General features: G+C 37.8%; 2 pseudogenes; one reads left to right on the top strand and one right to left on the bottom strand.

The window, feature by feature from the left end:
* Positions 1 to 108: 108 nt before the first annotated feature.
* On the bottom strand, positions 109 to 13132 carry LOC107935297 (protein NEDD1-like; annotated as a pseudogene).
* A 289-nt stretch (positions 13133 to 13421) lies between these two features.
* LOC107935323 (disease resistance protein RPP8-like) lies at positions 13422 to 17676 on the top strand (annotated as a pseudogene).
* The last annotated feature ends 5270 nt before the right edge of the window (positions 17677 to 22946 follow it).

Raw genomic sequence — 22946 nt, 5'->3', positions numbered from 1 at the left:
CAGAACAAAAATATGTACGATTTCTTATAACCAAATGTATAAAACGACTTATGTGGAATGATGATTAAACATTTTTATCAAGTACCCGTTTAACCAAATAAGAACAAAGTAGCGACTCAACTTTCTATTAAAGACTTGTTTTATTAAGGTTACACAAATCAAAATGTAGTAAATTCAGGGAACTCTATGTACTAAGATAATCGTGTTAAATGCTTCATTTTCAATCAACCGAGAAGCATTTATATACATGTTTCTGAAAAGTAAAAATCTTAGCCTCACATTTGTAAGCAGTTTTACTCTGATATGAGACAAGCCTACTGATGAAACATAAGTTACGGCAAGGTGATCAGAAGAGGCATTCACTAACCTCACACGATAATGTTGTTTAATCAGCGCTCAAAGCAATTGACGAAGCTGCTGATTTTCTTTCCGGAGAGACTTAACCTCTTCCATCAGTTCAGCTTGGTTCTGTAATATGGAGCTCATCACACGAGACATCTCCATCTGTTCCAATAATTTCCACAAATTAGAGCTGAGAATATGTACATGAAAGCCAAAGCAACATAAAGGAAAGGACGATAGGAAAATACCTCCTGCATGTGGAATTGTCTTAAAATTTCAATATGCAAGTTCCTCATATCTCCATGAATGAATTTCTGAAATGAATCGAGGGTTTCTTCTAGAGTTTGTTGAAATAGCTGAAGAGTAAAGTTGCTTCCTTGTTGGGGATCTTGTTGAGATGCCTTGGGGGGTAGTAATGTTCCTCCCTATTATGGTCACAATCAATGCAGTGTCATGCCCGGAAAAAAAACAATGAAATATATAGAAATTCGTAAAAATCCTTCATCCAGGATGACTTCACTACTCAAATGCATAAAAAGACCAAAGTGATTAGAGAAATTAATGTAGTGAATAGTTATTTAACCAAACCAGATATCATACATTCATTGCTGGAAGAACTCCTGATGTCGCTGCAGTCAATGAATCTGACCTCGATAAAAGGCTATTAAACAGCTCTTCTCTGGTTTCAGCTCCCGTTTTTTTTGTTTTTGGAGAAGCCACCAAATGGGATGTTCCATCACTAAAAGCAGATGTAGTACTAATTCTCTCGGCATATGTTGAAAACCTTCGAGGCGGTGCTAAAGATGCTAGTTTTGGTGAGTCAAGGCTGGCAGCTCTAGTGATGCCTTTTGAACCAAAAGATAAAGCAGACATGGAGCTCAAGGAGAAATGTCCAGGAAATCCTAGTGAAGAAGCCTCCTGATTTGAAGAGACATCTTTCGTGTGCAAATTTTCATAGCTTAGGTTAGAACTGGGCTGACTGAGCATTGAAGACTGATCTTGTCCAGCATAAATAGAGCTCGTTGTCAGACCACCGGAAGCTGGCATCCCAAAACGAGATGGCAGCTGGCGAAGGTGAGCAAATTTGTCAGATATCTTCTCATCACCCCAAGCTTCTGGAGGAGTGATGGAGGTCTCTTCACTCTTGGAAGATGGTGTAGGGGTAGATTCCAAAGCTGTAAAAGACTTCGTCACATCCTGAAAAGATAAGTGGTGTACAAACATCATTATGGGGAAAAATACTGAAAAGCCATATCGATTGCTCTCAAAAAACCAAATTAAGTATCAGAAACAGTTCGATAACTAAAGAACATAGGATATAATAGCCTGTGAATCAAGCTCAGCCAATTCATTTATTAAGAGAAATGAAAGTTGTTGGAAATGATATCCCACTGCAGATGATAGTAAGTTGTCTGCAATTGTAAATCAGAGAAATCCTCAAAACATGCAAAGCCATACTAAAACACAGTTGATCTATTGGACTTTTTAATACAAACACTTATAATGCTCCAAACATACAACATAATGCACAAAAAGACCACAGTCCCATTCTATGCAAAAATGACAACTTAGGATCAACTCATATACTTGCATGAAACTAGCAGAACATTACCATGAAGATTTAAAGTAATATCTTGTACAAAAAAAATCAAAATAAATATGTTATGCATTACTGTTATCAATAACAAAAAAGCAAAAAGCAAAAAACCTGTTGAGACATTGAACTGGACTTCCAATCAAGTATTGGGTGATCACTGGCTCCATCATCAGCAAAAGCAAACCTCCTGCTAGTGTCACGGGGCTAGACCTTTCGTCTCGCGATCCGTACGGCCTTAGGCGATTCGCTCGTCCAAACTCGCCCAAGTCAGCCTTTACTTGAATGAGGATTCCTTAAGAACTCCTCCAAGGCACCAACTCGTACAGCGGAAGCAAACTTATGCCAAAAGAAGCTTATAAAGAACAAAAGAAAGGGACGCACACAAAGTGTTTGAGTAAATGCTCTCTATTCTCTTATTCACAAAGAATAATGAAACAATAAATGGAGTGAGTACAAATGAGGGGGAGGCTCTCTATTTATACTTGAGCTCCCCCAAAACCGACGGTCAAGATACAATTACATCGACGGACGAGATTAAAGTTTACCTACCATCAAATCTCTAAGAATATAATATCATATCTTCTAAGATTCCATATCTTAGATAAGATATGTAATCTTATAAAATAATATCTTATAAGATTCCATATCATATCTAAGATCTCTAAGATTATAATATCATATCTTCTAAGATTAGTTACCATATTAGCCTAAGTTGCCATCTCTTCGCTATCGGGCCAACCAGGCTTCAATCTGACAGGCTTCTTTAGTATCTCATTGAATCGGGCCAGTTCTCGTGAGCCAAATGATCCCCATCTGAGCAATAGACCTCCATTGGATGCATTTGGTGCGATAGTCACGGGCTTTGAACTGCGGCCCGTGACATTCTCCCCCACCCATTCTCGCAACGCCCTCGTTGCGACTTCTGGATGGCACTGGCTTGATTCGTCTCGATCTTGTCTCGACGCCTTAGCCTTTCCCTTTATTTGGGACTTTTACCTCGGCTTTCGTCGCTTCTTAACTCTAGCCGTCTTACTCGTTTGTACATCTCGACGACAAGGAGTTATGTCACTCCCTTGCCCACATTCTAACTTCCCTCGAACAGAATCCTCATGATTCGCGACACTTGGCTTCGCTTTGCCCACAGTCTCTCGGCCTCCTTGCTCAAGAACTTCGAAAGGGCCCCTACGTTCTCGCCAAGTACACAAGTTAGAATGCAAAACACTATTAGAGTGTTTCGAATGTACCTTTGCATTTACTCGGGTCAACTGTCCCACATGCATCACTTCTTTTTCCTTGAAGTCCGATGCACCACCCACCTCTCCCATAGGTGGAAGCCTTGTCGATGACTCGGCCAACTCCGACGCTTCACTCGATTCGAGCCTCATTGTTCCTAGCTTCACTGTTTTCATCGCAACTTCTTCCTCTAAGTTCGATGACAAACTCACCTCTCCCTTGGGTGGAAGCCCCTCCGATGACTCTCTATGCTCGGACGTTGCCTTTCCTTTGACTACGGCTTGCTTTGGACAGTTCCGCAACTCATGCGGACCACGGCATAAGAAGCACTTTACTTGCTTCTTTTTGCTCCTCTTTGCCCTCTTGGCTTCGGCTTTTCCCTTGCTTGAACCAAGCTTCTTGGGCTCCTTGTCGCTCTATCGTTCCCCTCGATGATAGACTTCTTCGGACACTTCCGCAACCTATGCGGACCCTGACACAAGAAGTACTCTACTGGCTTCTTCTTAAGCGCGGATTTCCTTGGACATTTCTTCAACATATGTGGACCGTCGCACAGAAAGCATTTCAGCTTGTCTCTTTTCCTCTTGGGTTTCTTCTTCGCAACTCGTGGTTTCCCATTACCACCATTGTCGCCGTTGCCATTGCCATCCACACTATCTTCCTTGTGATCCATTTCACATACGCCCCTTCCATCGGACTTGGAAGACCCAAGCTTGTCGTTCCCTTGACCAAGCTTCACTATAGATTCAACTACCGTCATGGCTTCCGACAAGTTTTGGACACCTCTTTGTTCCACCTCCTGTCTGACCCACGGCTTCAATCCCTTTTGAAAAGCAAGCAATGCTTCTTCATCGGTCACATTTGCAACTTGGAGCATGAGTTCCTTGAACTCACGAACATACTCCCCCACTGTGCCCCGTTGCATTATTCCGTGCAACTTTGCCCGAGCTTCTTCCTCGGCAAACTCTGGGTAAAACTGTCCCTTCAATTCGCATTGGAACTCCTGCCACGTCCCAATCTCACCTTGCCTTTTATCTGTGGTCCTACGTCGCCACCATAAAAGCGCAATGTTAGTAAGAAACATTGAAGCAGTATTTACTTTAACCGCATCATCCACGATTCCTTTGGCACGGAAGTAGTGTTCCATCCTCCACAAGAAATTGTCCACATCGCATGCAGACCTTATCCCAGCGAACTCTCTCGGTTTCGGGACATCCTCGTTATTGAGTGCTGCACTTGACACTCCTTTCCCCACGGCTGCTTGACACAAGGCTAACTCTCCCTCGAGCTCCTCTATCCTTGTGCTCAAAGCCCTCGTCGTGGCTATTGTTTCCTCCTTTAAAGCCATCATCATGGCTTCGAGAGCATTGTTCCTCTCCGTCAGCTTCTTCCTTTGGGAATCTAGCAACTCTTGCACACTATCCCTGTGGAAAGTGAGACACTCGGTAACAAAGTCCCTTGACTGCTCCCTCAAGTCATCAATGCTTTCCCCAAGCGCATTGCTCGACTCTTTGACGTCCTCCATGGACTCTTCAAGTTTCCCCACGCGTTCCTCAACAGCCGAAAACATCTCCCTCAAAGACTTCCTCGCCCACCTTTGTTCAGACTCTTCTCTTGACATCCCAACGGTGCCTTCGAACCAACAGCTCGGATACTTCTTGGTTCGAACTCTAGCTCTGATACCACTTGTCACGGGGCTAGACCTTTCGTCTCGGGATCCGTGCAGCCTTAGGCGATTCGCTCGTCCAAACTCGCCCAAGTCAGCCTTTGCTCGAATGAGGATTCCTTAAAAACTCCTCCAAGGCACCAACTCGTACAGCGGAAGCAAACTTATGCCAAAAGAAGCTTAGAAAGAACAAAAGAAAGGGACGCACACAAAGTGTTTGAGTAAATGCTCTCTATTCTCTTATTCACAAAGAATAATGAAACAATGAATGGAGTGAGTACAAATGAGGGGGAGGCTCTCTATTTATACTTGAGCTCCCCCAAAACCGACGGTCAAGATACAATTACATCGACGGACGAGATTAAAGTTTACCTACCATCAAATCTCTAAGAATATAATATCATATCTTCTAAGATTTCATATCTTAGATAAGATATGTAATCTTATAAAATAATATCTTATAAGATTCCATATCATATCTAAGATCTCTAAGATTATAATATCATATCTTCTAAGATTAGTTACCATATTAGCCTAAGTTGCCATCTCTTCGCTATCGGGCCAACCAGGCTTCAATCTGACAGGCTTCTTTAGTATCTCATTGAATCGGGCCAGTTCTCGTGAGCCAAATGATCCCCATCTGAGCAATAGACCTCCATTGGATGTATTTGGTGCGATGGTCACGGGCTTTGAACTGCGGCCCGTGACACTAGAAGGAAACAACAGGGAGGATGGCTTCTTATCACTGGGTAGGTGCTCTTTCTTTGCACCATCATGACCATCCCACAGCTTATCCAGCGAGGGTGTAATAGGATGAACATCCACAAGAGGGGAAAATACCTCCATATCATCCTTGAAATTGAATGTAGAACGAGGAGCGTGTAATCTCATTAGTGTTCCACCTGGCCATAGATGGCTTCTAATTGGTGTTTCGAGAGAAGAAGAGAGATTGAGTGTGCTTGATGTTGATCCATGAAGAAAACTAGGTAACCTTCAGAAATTTACTAAACAATCTGTTTATAAAATGAACTTAGACCCCGAAGTAGACCTCCGATCATCAAAATCTAATCCCCAGTTTGCACCAGAAAACCCAACTAAAGACAGAGAATCAGACCGTCGAAAAATAATTCCAAAATCAAGTGTAGCAGATAAATATCGTAATATCCTTTTAAGAGCAGTCATATGAACTGTGGTTGGACTATGCATAAACTGACATACCTTATTAACCGCATAAGCAATATCAGGCCTAGTAATGACCACATACTGTAACGTACCTGCCAGACTCCTGTACTCAGTCGGATCAGATAACAACTCACCATCATTTTTAGAAATATGCAACGAGCTAATCATGGGCGTATGTACGCCTTTAGCATTCGTCAAACCACTACGCTTCAACATATCCCGGATGTACTTCTTTTGACACAGATGAAGGCTCCCACAAGGCGACCTGGTAACCTCAACTCCCAAAAAAGTAATGTAAATCACCCATGTCTTTTAACAAAAATTCATCATTCAACATCTGTACAAACCAGTCAATAGCCAACGCCAAATTACCAGTAATGATAATGTCATCAACATAAACAAGAACATAGAGAGTGGAGTCTGAGCGAACTCGAACAAAAAGAGAAGCATCCGACTTAGAGCCAACAAACCCAACTTGCAAAAGAAATGTCCTCAACTTCTCAAACCAAGCTCGTGGAGCCTGTCACAAACCATATAACGCCTTCTTTAATCGACAAACCAAAGGTCTCCCGTCAGAACCAAGCTTAACATATCCCGGAGGTTGCTGCATAAACACTTCATTATCAACATCACCATTTAAGAAGGTATTGTTAACATCAACTTGTCTAAGTGACCACCCTTTAGTAACCGCGATCGACAAGATTACCCTTATAGTGGCAGGTTTGACAACTGGACTAAATGTTTCTTGAAAGTCGCACCCCGAAACTTGAGAACAGCCTTTTGCAACCAGACGGGCCTTGTACCGTTCAACCGATCCATCTGGGTTTTTCTTTACTTTAAACAACCATTTGCAACCTATAACTTTGTAACCTAATGGCATAGGAACCAGTTCCCAGGTACCATTACGAATTAAGGCATCATATTCCGTTTGAGCAGCGATTTGCCACTCAGGGCTAGCGACAGCTTCTTCAATCGTTGACGGTTCTACAACCTCAACAGCAAGAACCTTGGGTTTAAAAATGCCAGCTTTTGAATGAGTAGTCATAGGATGAATATTCACATTAGGCACAGACACCTCTGGTCCTGTAGGGTCAGACGGAATTGGAACAGTGGGCGTGGGAGATTGATTTTCAGAATGCAAGACACCATGATGAGAAATATCTTCTTCAGTCAAAAACTCATTCAATAAGGGAGTATTACGATAGTTAGTATTTGTTGGACTAACATCCACTCTACTCTGAGGACTCCGAGCCCCAGGTACACTAGGCGGACAAACAGGACCAATAACAGAGTTCCGTTGTAACAACGGATTAGTCTCAAGAACAGGAAAATAAGTAGGTATAGTACTCACCTCGCGTGACCGAGATATATTTGGCGGAGAGAGGAACCTAGATTCATCAAACTCCACATGTCGAGAAACAATAACGCGACCATCCGGCAACAGACATTGGTACCCTTTGTGACAAGGGCTGTAGCCCAAGAATGTACATGGTTGAGACCAAAATTCTAATTTGTGACGCTGAAACGGGCGTAAAAACGGATAGCAACAACATCCAAAGATACGCAGGTGATCATAAGTAGGGTCTCGTCCATAAAGCACACCATATGGAGTCTTACCATCCAACACTGGTGTGGGAAGACGATTTATTAAATGAACTGCACATGTAATCGCATATGCCCAGAACTCCATCGAAAGACCCGCTTGAGCTAAAAGAGTAAGCCCCATTTCGACAATGTGTCTATGTTTACGCTCGGCGACACCATTTTGCTCAGAAGTATGCGGACACGAAACACGATGAACGATGCCTTGAGACGCCAAAATCGAAGCCAACGCTCGATACTCACCACCCCAGTCGCTCTGGAATTGCTTGATGGTCTTACCAAACTGAGTGTGAACAAGTTTCTGAAACTGAATGAAGCAATTCATAACCTGAGACTTCTGTCGAATTAGACATACCCAAGTAAACCGAGAACTCATGTCAATGAACGATACATAATACCAATTGTTACTAGAAGCAACCGAGGCAGGTCCCCATACATCAGATACAACCAACGTAAAGGGATCAGTATATTCAGTCTTGGAAGCCATAACTGGCAACTTATGAAACTTACCCTTTTTACAAGCAGTACAAACATCACTAAAAACAATTTTATTCAAAGGAACATCACATTTATGTAAAACATTTTTAACAACAGTTGACGACGGATGTCTAAGTCGCTTGTGCCATAACGAAAACAACTCACTGTCAGCAGTCGAGGTCAAACATTCTACCTGAGTAGCAGACAGATAAGAACCACCATCCGGCATAGTAAACCGGTATAGCCCATTATGAATATGCCCCGTCAGTAAAACCTCATGTGTCACGCTGTCCTTTATCACACAATAAGTAGAGTGAAACTCAAAAAATACCCCATTATCAGTAGCAAATTGTGATACTGACAACAAATTTTTTCGAATAGTTGGGACACATAACACATTAGACAACCGAAGCAACATAGACCATGTCGGCAGAACACTTTGACCAACAGACGATATTAATGCGGGCGTACCATTACCCATTAAAATAGAAGACGTACCTGAATAAGGAGTAGCATTATGCATATCTGACGTATCCTGACAAACATGATTGCTGGCTCCTGAATCAGGATACCAAGACGACGTCCCAACTGGTCCAGGAATCGGCGAGTCAGACGCATCCCCACTCACTCTATGTCGATCGGAGTTAGCATGAGAACTAGAGATCGACAGATCAGAATAGTCCGACGCATGTTTATCTCCCAACCTAGGAAGTCCAAAACAAGGGTTTGAGGCGGAAAATACTCGCGCACGCAGCTTGGTTCGCCATGGAACTGTCGTGGTACCGATCGGATTAGCTGGATTGAGCTGAACATTATTCACAAACGGATTTGTAGGCATCGAAGGAGGAACATTTGGCCCAACATTCTGCCCAATATTTGGCCCAACATAAGACGACATGCCAAACCCTCCATGTACACCATCATTTGGCCCACCAGCTTGCGACCCAGGAGTTGGAGGCCTAAAATCTCGCCGTTCATCACTCGGCTTAGGCCACCCATTTGGCCCAACCTGCTAGCCTCCACGCTGCGCATTGAAGCCCCCTTCAGCACACCAATTTTGACCAAAATCATATGAATTTTGACCAGGCCCAAAATAATGTTGACCTATAGCACAATTAACTTGATTAGTCCCATAATGCTGTTGACCAAAATTAGAAACCTTAGGTCTAGTGTTTGGATAAGACGGCCAGCCACCATCACCGGAGTAAAGATTCAGCATCTGGTTTTGCTGTGGAGGTGGCACCGGAGACGACTCATCACGATGGTACCTATAATAGAATTTTTGAGCCACGTGTCCAAACCGAGAGTAGATCTGGCATTGAAGTCGCGGCCGAAACGTCCTTCCATGACCACGCACCCCCGATCGCCCTCCTCGCGAAGCACTATCTGTAGACACATCCTCCACCAGATTTGCAGCATACACCACCTCTTGACTGGTCTGAGCATGCCGAGTTTCACACTCTAGTAACGCCTTAACCAGTCGTGGAAACGGCAACGGAGTCGGAGACAACGAAGTCGACAAGACGATGCCTTCAAACTCAAACGGAAGCCCCACAAGAAGCACCGCCGTCCTTTCTGCCATTGAAATGGAAGATCCAGAGGATTCCAACAGAGCACACACACGTTTTAACTTCGCAACATAATCACGGAACGACATGCTTCCTTTCTTGAGAGAGTGAAGCTCATGACGCAATCGTGACTGCCTTTGATCGGAATCGGCCGCAAACATCTCCAACGCCATGGTCCATACGTCGTTCGCCGATTGGACATCCATAAAGGATGAAAAAATTGATGAACTTATGGTGGAGAGAAGCCAAGACGTGAGTAGATTATCCTGTTGGTGATACACTGATGCCACTGGATTGACCACAAGCGCACCATCCGGTGCTTGTACAAACCTCGACGGCACTGCAATAGATCCATCAAGAAAACCGAAGAGATCATAGCCATTAACAATGAATCTTACCTGTTGCTTCCATTGAAGAAACATTCCTTCATCAAGTTTCACAACGTCATGTCTAGGAAGCGAATTCACCACACACTCAGCAGCAAACACTGAGCCATGCACTTCAGCAGAATCCGACGCAACAGAGTTTGTAGTTGCCATGATCAAGAACCCCTAGCGACTGATACCATGAAGAAAACTAGGTAACCTTCAGAAATTTACTAAACAAACTGTTTATAAAATGAACTTAGACTGTTACTTGGCTCAATACAAAGCCAGACGATAGTATTTATAACTTGCTATCTCTAACAAACTAGCTAACTTACCAGCCCTCACTAACTACCTCTCTAACCGTTTTATTATCTTTAACAATCCACTACTACTAGTAAGAGAAGATACTTCTGCAGGACCTGAACGGCCAGTGATACGAGAACTAGAAACTGCTGTGGATGACGAAAGGCTTGTTGATGTCGCAGATGGAAGTGGGTCTGGCATAAGAACAGAATCCTCCATTGCACCTCCCAAAAGAGCAGTCTCAGCAGTGCAAGTACTCTCATTAACAATGGCAGGTTTTGATCTTTGCCAACATAAACTTGAAACAGCCTAATAGATGCTATAAACACTTAGGATTTAAAATGTTAAAGGAATAAGGTTTATTACTTTCTATTTACACAAAACACGTTGAAGTTGGAGCACAAACAAGCAAGCAGTGACATCCAATTAATATCATTAGTTCCATTATAGAACATGATCTTTTATACAAATACCATTCAAAATTCCATATCAAGTTAGAGTTCTTGAAGGAAAATAGAAAGCAAGTGCAAACTAAAAGAACTTATCAGGGCCTGGGTCTCTTTTTATATTAAAAAGTGATAATAGAGCAAAAGATAACCAACCTCCGAACTACTATAAGCACGAAGAACAGTAAAAGGCTGTAGTTTTCCCCGAATATCATAGAACACCACTCTACCATTACCAGTACCAGCTGACAGTGTCCAACCATCATCTTTAAATGCCAATGAAGAAAAAGGTGCCTCATATGAAATGAAAGCTGAGGGTCTTCTAGACCCTGAGTCCTAAGTGTATAGCTACTTATCCAACCCAACACTAGCAATAATCTGTTGAAAAGGAAAAAGAATAATGAAATGTCAGAATATTTAACAATTTTTGAAAGATATCTTAACCATTAAAAAAAAAATTCCTTCATCTCAACCTTCCAGAAAAAGTCAGCCTATTCCTTTAATTAAGCCTTAATAAGGAAAAGAAGAAACAATGAGACCTTATCATTGGAGGGTGAGAAACTAATGCCAGCTGTCGGAGCAGAGTGCTGTTTCAACCAAGAGACCTGTAAAAGCCAGTGGATTACATATATGCTTAGAACATCAAGAATATTAAGACAGACAGAGAGAAGAGAACCTTTGGGCTACGACCAGTGGTATCCCATAAATGGACAGATCCATCATCACCTGCAGTCACCAAAATGTGTCGACTAATCCGCGAATAATCAAGTACCTTTAGTTCCTGGTCTTAAATCCATCAGAGGAAAATTAGCTTGCAAACATGACTAAGAACTTAACATAAGCACCCAAATGCAACAAACTCAACAACCTGTGCATCGGGATCTTTTAATTCAGCAGCCTTTGCCCCAGAAGCAAGGTTGTGAAGTATCAGATCCCCACTTAGGCTGATGGAGGCCAAGTGCTCATCTTTGCAGTTATACATAACACCTGTTATTGAGCTGGTATGACCTCTTAACCATTTGATGCAACGCTTCCGCTGCAAATCCCATATTCTTACAACTTGACCACTTCCTCCTGAACATATGTATCTGGATCCCTTGTTGCTAAAGCTAATAGCTAAAATGGACTCCTGTAAATAAAAGGGATATTCTGCTTGTTAAATTTGACAAAGAATGCCATGGAAATAATTATATATAACTTCAGTAACCATTTAAACTAATCAAAGCCTGACATTAATGAATAAGCAATTTCAGGTGTCATCAACGAATAATCAATTTTGGGTGTCGAGTCAAAAACTTGAGGATTTTAGTTACGCAAATGAGGCCACAAACTCGTTTTCTTTTTTCCCTTTTTTTTTTCCTAAAGCATTGTGACATCAAATTTGAGGAAAAGGACATCATTCAAATGCAATGCAAAGTGCTAAATGTTTGAAGCAAGCTTATCTGTCCATGCTACTTAAGCGCATCCTCCTCTCTTGCTAAGTACCTCCACTAATGTCAGCTAGAAACATATGGTAATTGTATAGACAGAAATTTCTAGTCACGATGATATTTTGCACATTATAGTCCTACACTACAGACAATAATGCATAGCACAACTCGTCCACATTAATAAAGAAGAAAGTTCAGAAAGCATGAAACTTCTCTCTTTTGTTCATAAGTAACTCAATTTACTACGTGATTTAATAATCTACAATGAGTTTTATTCAAAATATCTTTTAAGTCAGCTGCCAATCCACAACACACATCCTATTGGTAACTTCTATTTCGTGATGTATGCATTCACAACTAAAAACCTTATGCGTGACAATATGGTTAGAAACATAAAGTATAACAATTTCGGAATTTAACATGCATAATCTACCTGGAAATGAACATTATATCCCACTCCAAAAAAATTTTGGCTTCGATTCAAAACAATAAAACTAAAGTATTTCAACAATATTCAACTGTTAACTAAGTCTAGAGAAGGATTACCTCAATGTTATCTCCACTATCAGTCCCATCAACCGGAATTGTTCCAATCCTCTGCCCATTTTTCTTCACATGCCATTTGACTTTATCGATTTTGTGTGGAATCCAACGTGGAAATTGAAAACAGCTTTTGTTTTCATTGTGGAAAATCTCTTGCGCTTTTGGAATTTTATGTCCACTAGTCTTTTCTTTCTTAAAAAGAAAAAAAGAAAAAAAATTGCTTTTTAATTGGAAGAAATTATTTTATAACTGTTATGAATTTTTCATTATTAAATCAACATCTATTGATATCAAAATAAATTTGATTTACTCTATATTTTTCTATAAACATTACTATTAATCAATAAAAACAGGAATATGTTTGTGCTTTTCCATAGTTATAGCTCTGTTTAGGATGTGGTAGATGGTATCAGTTGGACGAGAAGTTATTCGCCACCCTCAATGGCTATGTACCATTCGAATTTTATGGCTTTTGATTCAAAATAGTTAGCTCCAGAAAGTGGTTATGTTAAGCTTAATACAAATGGTGTAATTTCGTCTAGCTCTCACTCAATTACAATTAAAGGAGTCATTAAATATGTTAATAGTAATTAGTTATGTGGTTAGTCGATGACATTATAAGGAAATATGAAGTGTATAAAATTGAAGCAAGATCGAGAAGGGCTACAACTAATTTAGGACAAGGGTTATCCACATGTTAAGTTTGAATATATGTTATTTTCTTTAAAAAAAAGTTACGTTCCATAATAATAATAATAATAATAATAAGTTCAGCTATTTGCTGTCCAAAGAACAGTAATTACCAACCTCACACCCAAAAACAGCTCTTCAAAACTTCTGATAAAGAGAGATACTTATCCACAAATACATAAAATATTCTACTAATACTTGCAGATCAGTTTGTGGAATCTGTTCTGGACCAGCAGGAGAAATGGAACAGGCTATTGTGTCCTTAGCTGTTGAAAGAATTTCAGATTTACTCATCCATGAAGCTGTTTTCCTCAAAGATGTGAAAGATCAAGTTGAGAGCCTAAGGGCTGAACTGAAGCGAATGCAGTGTTTCTTGAAGGACGCGGATCGCAATCTTGAACAAGATGCGCGTTTCCAGAATCGGGTGTCGGAAATCAGAAATCTTGCTTATGATGCTGAAGATGTCATCGACTCTTTTATTCTTAAAGCAGCATATCAACGAGGTTTTCATGGGATTGTCAAGAGATTCACCTCCATTTTCACCAAACCTTATCATCTGCACAAAATCGGGTTGCAGCTCAAAGCAATCATGACCAAGCTCCAAAACATTTCCGAGAATCTTCCAGCTTTTGAAATACCCGATGATGGAGAAGGCTCTAGCTCAATTTTCAAGGTGCAGCAACAGTTTAGAAGGACATACTCACATGTCGAGGAAGAGGACGTTGTTAGCTTGGAGGTTAGCACCAAGGATATCATGACCAAATTGATGACTGAAGAAGATAGACCCCACGCCGTAGTTTCCATAGTCGGCATGGGGGGCCTCGGTAAGACTACTCTTGCCAGAAAAGTATATAATCATGTTGATGTGAGACGCCATTTTGATTTCTTGGCTTGGTTTTCTATCTCTCAACAATGTAAGCCGAGAGAGGTTTTGCTTAGTGTCTTGAAGAAAGTTCTCTCTCCTTCTAACAATGATAGGGAGAAAATTGAGAAAATGGACGAGATTGAGCTGACGAGAACGCTTTTGATGCTTTGAAAGAAAAGCGGTATTTGGTGGTCCTCGATGATATTTGGAGAAGCGAGGATTGGGATATTCTTAAACCTGCTTTTCCACGAGGAAGAAAGGGAAGCAAAATATTGTTCACAACACGCAACAGGAATGTGGCTTCACGAGCCGATTCTTGCAACACTCCCATCGAGCTCTCATTTCTTACGGATGATGAAAGTTGGAATCTTTTGTGTAAGAAAGCATTCCCACGGAGCAAAATGGGTTCTCAATGCTGCTCAGAAGAATTTGTGAAGCTTGGAAAAGAGATGGTGAAAAAATGTGGAGGCTTGCCTTTAGCAATTGTTGTGTTGGGTTGCTTGCTGGCAACAAAACAGTCCGTGGCTCAATGGGAGATGGTTCATAAAAACATCCATGGACACTTAAATGAGCTCCCACACCAAGATCGTCAATATGGTGCAGTGAACAGAATTTTGGTTTTAAGCTACAATGACTTGCCTTATCCTTTAAAACCATGCTTTTTGTATCTTAGTCATTATCCAGAAGATTGGGAGATACCTAAAAAAGAACTCATTCGATTATGGATCGCTGAAGGTTTCATTCCGAAAACCGAAGAATTCTTGATGGAGGATTTAGGTGAAAATTTCCTAGAAGAGCTTATAGATAGGAGCTTAGTTCAAGTTAGCAGGCGAGACTATACAGGAACAAATGTCGAGACATGTCGAATGCATGATCTCTTGAGAGACTTATGCACGAAGAAAGCAAGAGAGGAGAAGTTCTTGGAAATTATTCAACAACCACTGCATGAATATGATGTGACATTGGCAAAATCTATGCTACGAAGAATTTCTATTCATCCTAGTGAACGGAATTTTGTTTATTTGAAGGGAGAACATCCAAAATTACGTTCTTTGTTGTTTCCTCAAAATGTGGAACCGGTTGAATTCCACATTTCAAAATACAAAAGCTTCGAATTTTTAAGGGTGTTGACTCTTCAAAAAGGAAAATGCAGTTATGAAGAGTGGCATGTGTCAGCTGAAATTGGTAATCTCCAACATTTGAGATACTTGAAGTTATACTACAATAACAAAATGATTTTGCCGCGATCTATTGGCAGGTTGAAGAATCTGTACACTTTATACATCAAGTATTGTTATGACATTGTAATTCCAGATGGTGTGTTTAAGTTAGAACGTTTAAGGCATATTGTAATAAAATTGAATGGGACATTACCCTTATATGGATTTCGGTTGCGGCAAGGGTTCACTTCAAAAAATATTGAAACTTTGAAGTACATGGTGGTGGATGAGAAGGCGGCTGAAAATAATGCGGTGCTTAGGTGGACTAATATTCAGAGTTTAGGAATGGCATTTACCAGAGCACAATATATGAAGCCTACCCTAATCTTGCTAGCCAAATCGCAACGCCTTAGGTCAGTGTCCTTAAGTTTTTTGATGTCTCACACCTAGACTTAGAACCCCTTTCTCAATATTATCACCTCTCCAAACTGAAATTATGGGGGCGGATAGAAGATGAGCCACATCCGAACGGTCATGTTTTGAAATTTCTTCCATCAAATATTGTCAATTTAACTTTGTGCACCTGTAGGCTGAGACAAGATCCAATGGTCGTATTAGAAAAGCTATGTCATTTGAGGATTCTCCATTTGCAACAAGCATATATTGGGAGTAAAATGGTGTGCTCTGCAAATGGATTTCCTAAACTTGATTATCTTCAAATGTCTTGGTTATTTGAGTTGGAGGAGTGGGAAATAGAAGAAGGTGCAATGCCATGCCTTCGAGAATTGAAGTTGGCCGATGGACAGAGTTTAAGGATGCTTCCAGAAGGATTGAGGTACATTACTACTCTCCAAGAATTGAATGTGTCGACTGAAATTGGTAATCTCCAACATTTGAGATACTTGAAGTTATACTACAATAACAAAATGATTTTGCCGCGATCTTTTGGCAGGTTGAAGAATCTATACACTTTATACATCAAGTTTTGTGATGACATTGTAATTCCAGATGGTGTGTTTAAGTTAGAACGTTTAAGGCATATTGTAATAAAATCGTATGTCTATGGATTTCGTTGGCGGCAAGGGTTCACTTCAAAAAATATTGAAACTTTGAAGGTCATAGTGGTGGATGAGAAGGCGGTTGAAAATAATGCGGTGCATAGGTGGACTAATATTCAGAGTTTAGGAATAGCATTTACCAGAGCAAAATATGTGAAGCCTACCCTAATCTTGCTAGCCAAATTGCAACGCCTTAGGTCAGTGTCCTTACGTTTTTTTTATGGCTCAGGCTCACACCTAGACTTAGAACTCCTTTCTCAATATTATCACCTCTCCAAACTGAAATTACTGGGTCGGATAGAAGATGAGACACATCCGAACGGTCATGTTTTGAAATTTCTTCCATCAAATATTGTCAAATTAACTTTGATAATGAGCTGAGACAAGATCCAATGGCGGTATTAGAAAAGCTATGTCATTTGAGGATTCTCTATTTGGAGGGAGCATATATTGGGAGTAAAATGGTGTGCTCTGCAAATGGATTTCCTAAACTTGATTTTCTTGGAATGATTTTAAGAAAGCTGGAGGAGTGGGAAATAGAAGAAGGTGCAATGCCATGCCTTCGAGAATTGGAGTTGATCCATGTTAAGAGTTTAAGAATGCTTCCAGAAGGATTGAGGTACATTACTACTCTCCAAGAATTGAATTTAATGTTAGGAATATCTTCGTCATTGAAAGAAAGGATTGAAGTGATAGATGGAAAAGAAGGAGAGGATTTCTATAAAGTGCGCCACATTCCCTCCATCCACATTATTAATCCGATCCCAAGGGCCAACATCACGTGAGGTATTTATTTCTATAAAATAATAATTTTTACATTCTTTTTTCTTTTCTTTTTCACCCATAGAGTTAGAGATTGATATAATATTGATAAAATAACATAATAGAAGAATATATCTTCAATTACCATAAAAATTATAATTAAAATATAAAAAAATAAGAATTTTGAATATTTTTCTAGAAAAACTAAATTTTTAATATCATTTTATTATTTCATATTTTTAATTATTATACATGAGAGATGATGATATATACATACCATTTTTTTTCTTGATGTAGGTTTACCTAATCAGCGCTGGAATGCACTTTGCCGAGACATCTAATTTCATTGTGTGTTTGCTATATATCTAATGCTGGCTTCCGGCCTCCCAATTTGCTTATTTTTTCAAAAATTTATCTTCTTATTAATTGGTCATTTACATCTATTTGATTGAAATTAATCAATATAAAACAAAGAAAGAAATTCTAAGTAACTCATTAGATGTTAAATGGTTAAATTCATTATTTAAGTAGTAAAATAACCCCTTTAAATTTACAACTCACTATTTCTATTAAAAATTAGATGATTCAATGTCAATCAAAACATATAACATGTATACTTTTATATGACATAACAAAAATATGTACGATTTCTTATAACAAAATGTATAAAACAGATTTATACTAATCTTGGCTTATGTGGAATGATGATTAAACTTTTTTATCAAGTACCCATTTAACACAAGTTCAAACTATATGACTCCCATCCCCACCCGAATATTATATAAAAAGAGTCAACATTAATCATTTTGAAACTTTTAACCGTTTAATCAATGATATTAATCATTCCATAAAGTTTTTTTAATCAAAATCATTATAAAGTATTAAATACCATATATTTTATAAAAAGACATATAACATGTATACTTTTATATGACATGACAAAAATATGTACGATTTCTTGTAACAAAATGTATAAAACAGAGTTATACTAATATTGACTTATATGGAGTGATGATTAAATTTTTTATCAGGTACTCATTTGACACAAGTTCAAACTATAAGACGCCCATCCCACCCGAATATTTTATTATTCTAAATCTGAATTAAACGATTTATTCACTTGTCTTGATCTGTAGAAATCCCTAACTTTTGTTAATATCTGTTTCGAGAATAAAAACAACTAACTCTATGTTGATTAATTGAAATCTCTTTCTAATTAAAACCCCTATTATCGTATTAACTCGATCTATGGATTCTCCTATTAGGTTTGACTCTAATCCGATCTATGGATTCTCCTATTAGATTTGACTCTAATTCGATAGGTTTATGTCGTCCTATTTCTAGGATTGCATGCAACTCTATTCAATTATGCTAGATCTACTCTTAAATAGGGACTTTTGCTCCACTGAATAAGCACACCAATCATGAACTAATATCTTGAAAACATTAAAACATGAAATAAGAACACATAATTGAGATCAAGGACAAATATTTATCATGTAATTCAGAAAAATCAAATAATAAGTTCAGCCTTAGGTTTCATCCTCCCTAGATGTCTAGGGAATTTAGTTCATACTTGGGGAGGAAAACATCTCAAAATTAGGAAAACAAGAAAACATAAAGAAACCCAAAAACTTCGAGAGAAATTGAATGGAGATCTTCAGTCTTGAAGGAGATCCTACTTCTGAGTTGAACCCACTAGCATTCTTCAAGTCTTTTCTTCGTTCAGCTTTGCGTGCCCCTTAGGTCCTCTTCTAGTGTGTATTTATAGACTTTAGAATGCTTAGAAACCCTAAAAATTGGCATTTTCTGCGTGTTTGGGAAATAAGGAGCAAATTCGACACGGGCTGGCACATGGGCGTGTGGCAAGCCCGTGTGGCACACACGGGCGTGTGGTCAGCCCGTGCAGAAATGGTCTTAGCCATGTGGATCCTTAAATCGGTCTGTTTTGTTCGTTTTTGGCCCGTTTTCCGCTCCTTTTGTTCCCCTATGCTCACATAAGTATAGAAACATGAAATTAAATGATTAGGAGCATCAAATTCACTAAATTAAATAATAAATCATCCAACACATTAAGAATGGGATTAAAATATGTTACTTTTATAGTTTATCAACTGGAATGCACTTTGCCGAGATATCTAATTTCATTAAGTGTGTGTATGTATTTTTTATAAGAATTGGATTGCTATATACTATGAGCTTTGACTGAAGTGATTGTTTGTTATATATCTAATGCTCGCTTCTGGCCTCCCAATTTGCTTATTTTTCTAAAAATTTATCTTCTTATTAATTGGTTTTTTCATTTGCATCTATTTGATTGAAATTAATCTAATTTAAATCAAAGAAAGAAATTCTAAATAACTCATTAGATGTTAAATGGTTAAATTCATTATTTAAATTGTAAAACAACCCCTTTAAATTTACAACTCACTATTTCAATTAAAAGTAAGATGATACAAAAACATATAACATGTATACTTTTATATGACATGACAAAAATATGTACGATTTCTTGTAACAAAATTTATAAAAAAGAGTTATATTAATCTTGACTTATATGGAGTGATGATTAAATTTTTTATCAGGTACCCATTTGACACAAGTTCAAACTATAAGACGCCCATCCCACTCGAATATTTTATAAAAAGAGTCGACATTAATTATTTTGAAACTTTTAACCGTTTAATCAATGATATTAATCATTCCATAAAGTTTTTTTTAGTCAAAATCATCATGAAGTATTAAATACTTTTTACTCATTTACTATTTACTAAGAACAAACCAATAATTAAATATCTTTGAGTCTAGAATTATTTCAACTTTATCTTGAACCAAACACGGTACTGTAACATATCTAGTAATGCGCTAATTGTCGGGTTAATCAAACATTTTGTGAACTAAACTCCCTTTTAATCTAAATTCACAAAAGTTTGTGTGCTTAAGAAATTTATTCCTCCTATAAACAATAAGAACAAAGTAGCGACTCAACTTTCTATTGAAGACTTGTTTTAATAAGGTTACACAAATCAAAATGTAGTAAATTCAGGAAACTCTATGTACTAAGATAACCGTGTTAAAATCCAAACAGCTCTCCTCTGTTCTTGGATACCGACCATTAGATTGACATGATCTAATATATGTTCTTTTATTCGTTGATGAGTATTGATCCATAGTACTGTTCATCAAATTGTCGCTTGAACCTCGCTAGCCAAATTGTCTCTTTTTTTTTAAAAAAAAGAACTTAATAGTTCAATGACTTAAACAAAAACTTCTAAATAGTTTAATGACTTAAATGAAAACTATTGAATAGTTTAATAACTGTAATTTTTCTAAATTAAATATTTAAAATATAAATTTATTAATAGTTTAATGAACTTGAGTATAATTTATCCAAACAATTATTTTTTTTTCTTTTGGTCTTATCCTATCAATTATGAGCAACGACTGCTGGGTGTTCAAGTAGTTGTCATTTGGACGAAATGAAATTGCAAACAACTTTTACTTCCAATGTGTGGAAAATCAGTTGACGCTTTTGGAATTTTGACACCCATTGCTTTTTGTGTCCACCTAAAGCATTTTTTTAAAGCAATTTTGCTTTTTTATTTTAAAAATTGCCTTTGAATGATTAAATATTTTGTAATTTTATACTAATTTGGAAGAATTGAATTGAATCTTATTTTATGTAAATTTTAAAATAATTTTATAAATTTTGAAATTTTAAGTTTAAGTTTGAATCTTATTTTATGTAAATTATGTATCTATCCTCCTCAAATAAATAAATTTCTCTTCTTAAGAAAATCACCATTAAAACTCAAACATCCCTGCTTGTTTTATTTTCTTTCACTCATCAATTTTCTCTCAAATTTTTCTAAGTGGTCCTTTCATTCTTGATAAAATTTTATATTGGCTGAGTAAAAAGAATAGCCTAATATCTTCCACTTTAAAAATTGTGAAGTTTATTTATGGGTAATTCAGGTATTGTATAAAAATAACACAGAAAATAATAAATAATTGGAGTAAACTATTCCAAAGGTCACTGAACTACTAGTAAGTTTACGTTTTGGTCAATTAACTTCAAAAAATTACAAAATGACCACTAAACTATTGAATATTTTTATTTAAGTTATTGAGTTGTTAAAATCAATGTTACATGGCATTCATTGCTCACACCGCCTGCACTAATAAAAAAAAAACTCTTTTGCCCCTTCGCCGGCGACAGACGACGATCCTTTCACCGGACCTGAGGCCGGTGCCTGGAGAGGGGGAGGGGAGTTGAGAGTGTTTGAGATTTTTTTTTTTTGCCAAGAAGAGAGAAGAATGAATTTTTTTGAAAAAAATTAGTTTAAATAGGGGAGCAAAACGACGTCGTTTTGCTCAGCCCTTTAAAACGCCAAAACGGCATCGTTTTGTACCATCCGACTCGAGACCCGACCCGCTCTGCCAAGGATCCACGTTTTTTTCAAATGGGATATTTCCGCGCGCAGTCCTTCCAACTTTGCAGCGCGTTGCAATTTGACCCTTTTTCATTATTTTTTTTTATTTTAATTTAGCCACAAAGTTTTATTTTGGTCTCATTTTAGTCCACTGCAGTGCCGCATTTTTGGAGGTTTGGTTTATTTACCATTTTGGTCCCCCTCTTTCCGCGCGTGTCACAATTTAGTCTTTTTAGTCTTTTTATTTCGAATTCGCCCTGTTTTTTTGTTTCATTTCAATTTAGTCCCTTTTGTAGCAATTTTATTATTTTGTTCATTATTTTAATGTTATTATCATTTATTATTATTATTATCATCATCAATTTTTATTAGTTTTATTTCCCTTTCATTTAGTCGTTACAATTTTATTAATACATTAACTAGTTTCTATTACTGTTCTGTTAGCTTTATTTTCATACGCATATATATACATATTTACATACTCTTATATTTTATAAACCTGGAGTATATATATACATGTCTTATTCTTATTTTTGTAACCATATGTATATATATATTTATTATATATATGTACGTACCTATATATATATATACTTTCTTATAGTTGATAATTGTTATATACGTATGTATGTATGCACATACATATTTACATAATTTTTCATGTATAATAATTTTAAAATATGTATACATGCATATGTTTTTCATATTTTCATAATTTTATATGTATATATATATCTTTTATATTTTTATAATGTTGTTAACTTTGCTCAATTATTTACATGTCCGTTACTATTATTTTTTCTTGCTTTAGTTTTTATCTGTTTATTATTTGCTATTATGCCTGCACAATTGTTTTTACATTTATTATTTAATTATCTTTTGTTTCGCTCGTGTTATTTATTTACATTATCATCATTATCATGGTTTTACATCCATTTTCACTCGGGTTTGACAAAAAAATGAAAAACTTCAAAACATAAGTAATACTCGATATTTGGGATCTTCGAGAGAATCGAGCCCCAACGTATTGGGTTCTGATTTTCTTCGTTGAATCTAAATAATCGAGGTTACTCTTTTAAAAACATAAATAAAAAGCTCATTATCGGGAATTCAATACGTTGTGTCCTAACGCATTGGATATGACACGTTGTTTTCTCGGGATGAGGATTTTTCTAAAAAATAATAAAGGCAATGTTTTGCATTTGGAAATTCGAGACAACG

Source organism: Gossypium hirsutum, chromosome D10 (assembly GCF_007990345.1).
Source record: "Gossypium hirsutum isolate 1008001.06 chromosome D10, Gossypium_hirsutum_v2.1, whole genome shotgun sequence".
In the NCBI taxonomy this organism is placed as follows: Eukaryota; Viridiplantae; Streptophyta; class Magnoliopsida; order Malvales; family Malvaceae; genus Gossypium; species Gossypium hirsutum.
Note: the sequence above shows the minus strand (reverse complement) of the source record. Positions and strands in the feature narration are given on the sequence as shown.